Source organism: Cornus florida, unplaced genomic scaffold, assembly GCF_030987335.1.
Source record: "Cornus florida cultivar Cherokee Brave unplaced genomic scaffold, ASM3098733v1 CherokeeBrave_3.0.0_Hap2_Chr11, whole genome shotgun sequence".
Classification (NCBI taxonomy): domain Eukaryota; kingdom Viridiplantae; phylum Streptophyta; class Magnoliopsida; order Cornales; family Cornaceae; genus Cornus; species Cornus florida.
In genome coordinates this window covers 49,517,125-49,524,212 of record NW_026775581.1, presented here as the reverse complement: position 1 = coordinate 49,524,212, position 7,088 = coordinate 49,517,125, and the positions used below count along the sequence as shown (strand labels likewise).

Genomic DNA, 7,088 nt, shown 5'->3' with positions numbered 1-7,088 from the left:
AAGCTAATTACAGTAGCTAAGAATACAAGGCTTGACAGCAGCAAAGATTAAGGTGATTAACGACTAAATTACAGCTATACATAACATGATGCTAAATCAAAGGATGGTAACTAATATGCAAATCCTTAATTCGTGGGAAATTGTTCAATCAGGTTATGCTTGATTGGGAAAGTCAATGGATTTGCTGGAGCTTGATTTAGAGACATTAATTGACTTCTGATTGTGAGGAATCGTATCTAATCTCATATTAATTAGTTTAGTTTTAGCTTCCTTTTATAATTGTAACACTTGAATACTTTTATAATTGTAATACTTGAATGTTTATCATAATGGAATCAACACACATATTTATTTAAATATTAAAAAGTAATTAGATATAACCTACAACTAGTTAAATGTCTAAATCATGTAAGGGGTTGATTATTTATTTGTTTATTTATTTATTAAATCAATTTTATTTTTTTTGTGTATTCATAGATAGATTGAAATGGTGAAAGACCTTTGTAGTGTGTCATTCCTCATTTGATCGGAATCTGAAGATGACTCCAACTATTACTCAGCTGGAAGAAAAGTGAACTACTACTTGCATAAATACGACCAAGAATTTGAAGTGCCAATAGTCCTAAAAGTTACTAGTATTAGAAGAAATTTTCATTTTTTCTCACAAAAGGGGATGTAGCTCAGATGGTAGAGCGCTCGCTTAGCATGCGAGAGGTACGGGGATCGATACCCCGCATCTCCATTTTCACTTTTAGCCTTCAGAAGAATAAAGCCTTAGTGCACAATACCCTCATCTCCTCTTTCTTTTTTTCTTTTTTCTTTGTTTTTTTTTTTTTTGGCAACAAACAACCCTTTTTTTTTATTAGATGTTGCAACTTACCCACTTTGGCTAACCAATGATTAATTGTCATTAAGGGATGAAATAAAATAACATAAATACCCATAAATAAAAAAAGACAGTAATGTAAATTGTTGGCTTAAAGGATAAAATTAAGAAGTTTATCCACAATCTAATTACACCTCTCCAAAATCACATTCATTAATGAAATAATTTAATATAATAAAATACTAATTAAATTCATGATCTAAAAATATCCAAACATAAAAAGTTACCACTTAAATAAAATCACAATATGCAATAATTTAAAGAGCATGTGGGAAAAGTGATGGGAAGATATAGAAATCCATCATTTTTTTTAACTTGGCAATGGTTAGAGGAGTTAAGGAGTTAGAGGTTAGAGCTTAAAGGGGGAGGAAAAATGATGCTGGTAGGTTTTAAATACGGGCCAAAGGCCCCAAACAATACATACCCTACCGCTGGTCTAGCATCGCACCTGCCATTAACCCCTATCTTGATCGTACATCATTTTGATAGTTAATCTATAAGATTACATTTTACATGCATTATTCATATTATATATATATATATATATATATATATATATATATATATATATATATTAATTTACTTGAATGTCAGTGTTGTGAGTTGCACAGTGCGGAAGCTATTAGTTGATTAATTGTGATTAACATACTAAATGACCTAGATGAGGTGATTTGGTCAACTTTGCCCAATTTTTGTGATTGAGTAATTTACCCACAAGTATAATAAATTAAACTTCATAACCACAAAACTGAATACTGAAAAGTAAAGCAAGTAAAGTAGAGAGATGACACCAGGATTTTAGCGAGGAACCCCATTGTAAAACCTCAAGGATTTTTGCGTTGTCCCGAGCGTAAGCGATTTACTATGTATAAAGCAATGTACACCAAACTTTGACTCAAACTCACACCCCTTCAGTACACCAAATGCTGAACACCTCTAGCTTTGTGACTTTCTGTCCTACAGCTCTCAACTTCAGACTTATGCCTTGAACCTTGTAGAAGGATTACTAGTAGATCAACAACACTTCGAAAGTGCCTTGATCCCTTTAAAGTGTGATCGAAAATTCTTCTTCTTTAACAATGAATTTGTTGTAAAAGAAATAATTCCTGCTTCTCGGAATTTATGAATCTTTAGAGATAGAGAACATCACTCCTAAATCACTCTTGTGTTTATAGGTGCGCCCTCAAAACAAAATCAGAAAAACCAGGTTTGATTTTCTGAAAAATATCTCTCAAAAAGGCTCTCTCAAAATAATAATTTTTTTTTTCTCCAAAAAGCCGTATTGAACTTTGAGTAAAAGAGAGATTATATAGAATTTTAGAATACCTAAAAATACTTGAAAACGAAGTCAATTTTGTGCATGATCAATATAGAAGAAGTCTACCCAAAATAGGAATCAAAATAGACCAAAAATCAAAGTTACCAAAAAGGTCTTGATAAGCGCTGAAAAGTACACATTTAAACCCCTTAAGCTTGAGTATTCTAGGACCTTTATCTATCTTATTTTTTCGTTTTAGTACTCATTCGTGTTTTTGTCTATTTTAGGTCAATAATGTTAAAATGGGCTAAAAATGGTTTCTTAAGGCCTTTTTGGAGTCAAACTAAGTCTTAGTGAGGATCTAGAGCAAAAGGAAGCTGATTTGGAGCAAAATGAGGCTAATGCTGAAAAACTGCCAAGTTAGATCGATCCAACTTTTTCTAAGATCGATCGCTTTTTCTGAGATCGATCAAAGTTGGATCGATCAAAAATCAAAGTTGGATCAATCGAACTTTTCTCTGATTGATCGAACTTTTGTTGGCAGCGAGCTGTCTTATTCCCGTGCGCGCCCAAAAGTCCACCTACCACATAGTACGGGATTAGATGTTTTTGGAGCTATATTCATGACTTAGTGACTAAGAAAAGGACCTTCTATATAAAGGGAAGTTACTCATTTTGTAAAGAGGCTTTGATCTTTTTATTTTTATATTGTAATTTTTATTTCTCTCTCTAGAAAAGTTAGAGATTAGGGTTAGAAGAAAAGAGGGAAGTGGAGGCTCATCCCAAGAACACATCTCTAGATCCACTTTCTCTCCATCTCTAGAGCTTCAAAGAAGAATAAGAGGAAGAAGAAGATGAAGCCATATTTGAAGCTTGATTCCATGACCACATCCACCTCCTCCATGATTGGCTAGATCTATACTTAGGGCTTGGATGAGCCCTAAGTCTTGTGTAATCTAAACCCTTGTATTTCTATTTTTGGGGAATTCTGTAATACCCCTAAAATTAAAAAGGATAAAATTGGAATTTAAATTCCATTCTATGTGCATTTTTGTCTATTAATTTTGTAATTGTTGTATTTTGTTTGTTTTATTTTAAATTGTTATTTTATTTAATTATTGTATTTAAATAGCTTGTTGTCTTTAATTGTATTTTTGTTTTTCTGTAATTATTAATTATTTTTCTAGCATATCATAACTGTTTTAATAAATTAAGTGTGTGATTATCATCTAGGGTTTTGTTTTAATTCGTTTGAGATTTATGTTGGGCCGACTAGGGTTAATTGGAATTAGGTTTTGAGTAAAGTCTATAAATATATATCATACGTCTCCCTAGGGTTTGATAACCCTATTCACGGCACAATGAAAATACAGAGAGTTTTGAGAGAAACTGAGAGACACAGTTAGGAGTTTTTAGCCAAGGATTGTAGGCTGGACCAAGGAGGAAGGTTAAGGGATGTTTGTGGGCTAAACCAAGGGTGGCAGAGGAGGTTCAATGGAACTAATGTCGCCGGAAAAACCTAAAAAGAAGATGGTGAAAGGTTTCAGATCAAAACCTTTAAAGAGGCAAGTTCTTCTACTTTCTCCTTCCCTTTGGCTTGTGTTCGGTGCACCTAGGTAGTCTCTAGGGTTAAATAAATTATAAACTAAAACTTACATGTTAATGGTATGTTAAATTGATAATTTGTTTGGGTTGTAATCGAATCTATTACAGAATTCGTACACATCTGTTTTCAGTTTTATTGGAAAAGCTTGTTAGTCCGGTTGTAATTTTAGACTCTAGGGAATTTGTTGAGTCTTAAATGGATCTTGCATGATTATTATATGTCAAATTTCATTATTTGTTGTCTGAGAAAGTGGTCTGAAATAAATTCATTCTTGTCTGTTCCAGTTTTGCTCTTTAAGCATGCTAGTAAATTGCTTAGTTAAATCTCTGTATTTGATTTCAAATTGTTGTTCTAAAACCATTGAGAGTCTATTTTGGTATTAATAAGACCTTAGGATAAGTTTTAGAAATCAACTGAAGGGTGGACATAGGCCGGAGAAGAAGCAGAAGGACGAGGACGGAGCAAACGGGGACTAGAAGCTCCCAAAGGAGGTGAGAGCCAACTCCATGGATGTGGGAGCCGGCTCCCATACTCATTGAGCCGGCTCTACATTCTTAGAGCCGGCTCCAGGGTCAAAAAAAAGAGCCTGCTCTTGGAATTTAGAGCAGGCTCTTTCAAATAGTGATTTTTCTGAAATTTTTTTTTACGATCTGTTTGCAACTGTTGGAGCATGGGAACTGTTTGGATGGGTCTGGGTCTACACAGAGGTATTAAGAAATTTATTTTAGGTGTAATTAAGACCTTAAGTTGATTAAAGTTGACCTCTAAGTCAATGGGACAAACAGTATAAAATTAAGGAATTTTCTAGGCTGTTAACGGATGGAAGAGAAATAAATTACTTAATTAAATTTCAGCAATTGTTATGAGATTTAGTAAGTTATTTAAACTTATTTTATATGCATGGTGAAGTATTTTAATAACCAATTGGACTTGTAGCTGATTGGGGCTCTGTACTAACCGATTAAACAGAATATCAGTATGCAACTTAGCACGCGGTTACCTGATGGAGAAAATTAAGTTGCTCAAATTAATCTAGCAATTTATGGGACTATAATGTGATTTAAAAACTTATTTTTAATGCATGATAAAGTCATTGGTAGATTAGATGTGCTCTACGCATGCTATGGATGCTAGTTGTTGAACCTTTTAAACCGTTTCCTGCAAATACATGGTTTAACTCTTGGATTTAAATTGCTGAAACTATAAATAGTCTTCTGTAATTATTTGGGATGGTTTTGGATTGTAAATTGCTATACTGTTATTTATAGGTTGTAATTTACATGGGTTGGATGTTAATTGTGGGATCTTAGGTATTATCTTACAAGTAATTGGATTATGGTTTTGAACTGTAATTGCTGTAGTGTTGTATAAACTATTCTGCAATTACCTGGCTTTTGGTTTTAGTTATTAAATTGCTGGACTGTTATTGATAGTCTGTAATTTTTACATAGTTTTGGATTTAAATTGATGAATAAATATATTCTGTCAATTACATGGATATGGAGGATTGTATGCATCGGTATGGGACGGTGACATACTAGGGGACGGTTTAGCTCAAAACGCCTAAACCTAACCTAATGGATTAAAGGAATGGATTTAAAAATATTGAATCCTAATTGTGTTAAGTCAAATCAACTGCAACTAAGTTGAGTGGCTTCCTAGATTAATGGATGATAGTTAAGTCATATCAACTGAATAAGTTGATATACTAACTAGCTTAATTATAGTATGTCAGTTCAATAAATATTTGAACTACATACCCTGGTTTTGGACGGACTTTATATATATGTTTATGGTACCACGAGATGAGCTTGAGCCTCGGACTCGTTGGTTAGGGTGCGTATATGCAGTGGATGCGTAGTTGGCTATAGTAGGTTAAGGTGTACCCTGTTAGGTCTAGGTACTCATGCCCACCTTTGGGTGCATTTTCGCATGTTGCCTTCTATTCAGGTTGAGACCCCTACTGTAGTCCAGTGAATGTCCCTTAGTGTGGATATATCTATATGTATGGACTAGATAATTATTGTTGAGATATCTAGGGTGTATCTGCATATCGAGTCACTGTTTGGATTGTAGTTAGAGAAGAATTTGCATGTGGGCCTGACCCACTCTTATTTTTACAGGTGTTTGTTAGTTCCAGACTTGGAGCTGGATCGTGCTGAGCAGATACAGTTATTCACTCCACCAATGACCAGGGTTTTATTTCATATTTTAGTCTTGGGTTTCATTTCCAATCTTTTGAGCTCAGTGAGATATTTTAGGGGTCCACTAGATGGATTCCCGAGTTGTAATAGAAATGGAGAAGTAGGATGTATCAGAATAATTCTTTATTAATTTAATTTTATTCTGAGGTTTCAGTATTTGGTTTATCATTCTAGTTTCTTTTCAGCAAATTTTTATTTATTCCTGTTTCCTTAATTGTATTCTGTGTTCGTTAAATTGCTAATTGATTTGATATCCTCGGGTTATCGGGCGTGGGCCTGGCCAACCCGCATCCGGAAATTCGGGGGTATCACAAATTCTATATATATTGTTGTGATTAGTGCTCTAGCCTTGTGAATTTAATGAATCTTGGTGTATTTCAATGATTTCGATGGTTTAATTCTTCATATTAATTCTCTAGTTTATTTACATGTCTATGTGTGATTAAATTAGGAATTGTGTCTTACATGATTCATATGGATTAATTCTTTCTATTGATTCTCTATTTGATTAAATGTTGTCTTATGTGTGATTATTTGGGGAATTGATCTCTACACTAGATTCTCTATGTTGGTTTTCAGTGAATGGGTTTGTCAATTAATTTGATGGTTTATACTTATGCTTGATGGGTTATTCTACAATTTAATTCATGCTTGTAGGTAGGTAGATAATTTATGCTTGCTTAGATATTCCATGGCTTATTATTGCAAATTCCATGATTCTCTAGATTGATGTGTGCTACAATTGTTGCTACTTAGATGGGTCATGCTTAAAATTGATGGGTTGTGCTACACCTAGTTTAGGTAGACAATTCATACATAAATTAGATGGTCCATGCTTAATATTGCAATTGGTAGTCGCATTTTGTTCACAACAATGTATTCCCCATTAATGGAAAGCAAGTGGTTAATTACATGAGCTTAGTGGTGATTCTAACATCCTAAATCCTCTCTTCATATCTCTTAAATCCCTATCTCTCATTAGTTTACCTTAATTGCATTTTAATTTCATTGCACCTTAGTTCAATCAAACCAATATCTCTTTTTGCAATTTTTTGATACGCTACAGTTGAAGTTAAATTCTAACACATATAATCCCTTGGGACGATCCCTACACACTCTTGCTACGTTAGTAGT

The 7,088-nt window shown here is 33.7% G+C and overlaps 1 non-coding gene across 1 annotated transcript; it reads left to right on the top strand.

Moving 5' to 3' along the window:
* The first annotated feature begins 669 nt into the window (after positions 1 to 669).
* TRNAA-AGC (transfer RNA alanine (anticodon AGC)) lies at positions 670 to 742 on the top strand. The gene has a single exon. It is a non-coding gene; the product is annotated as a tRNA-Ala (tRNA).
* The last annotated feature ends 6,346 nt before the right edge of the window (positions 743 to 7,088 follow it).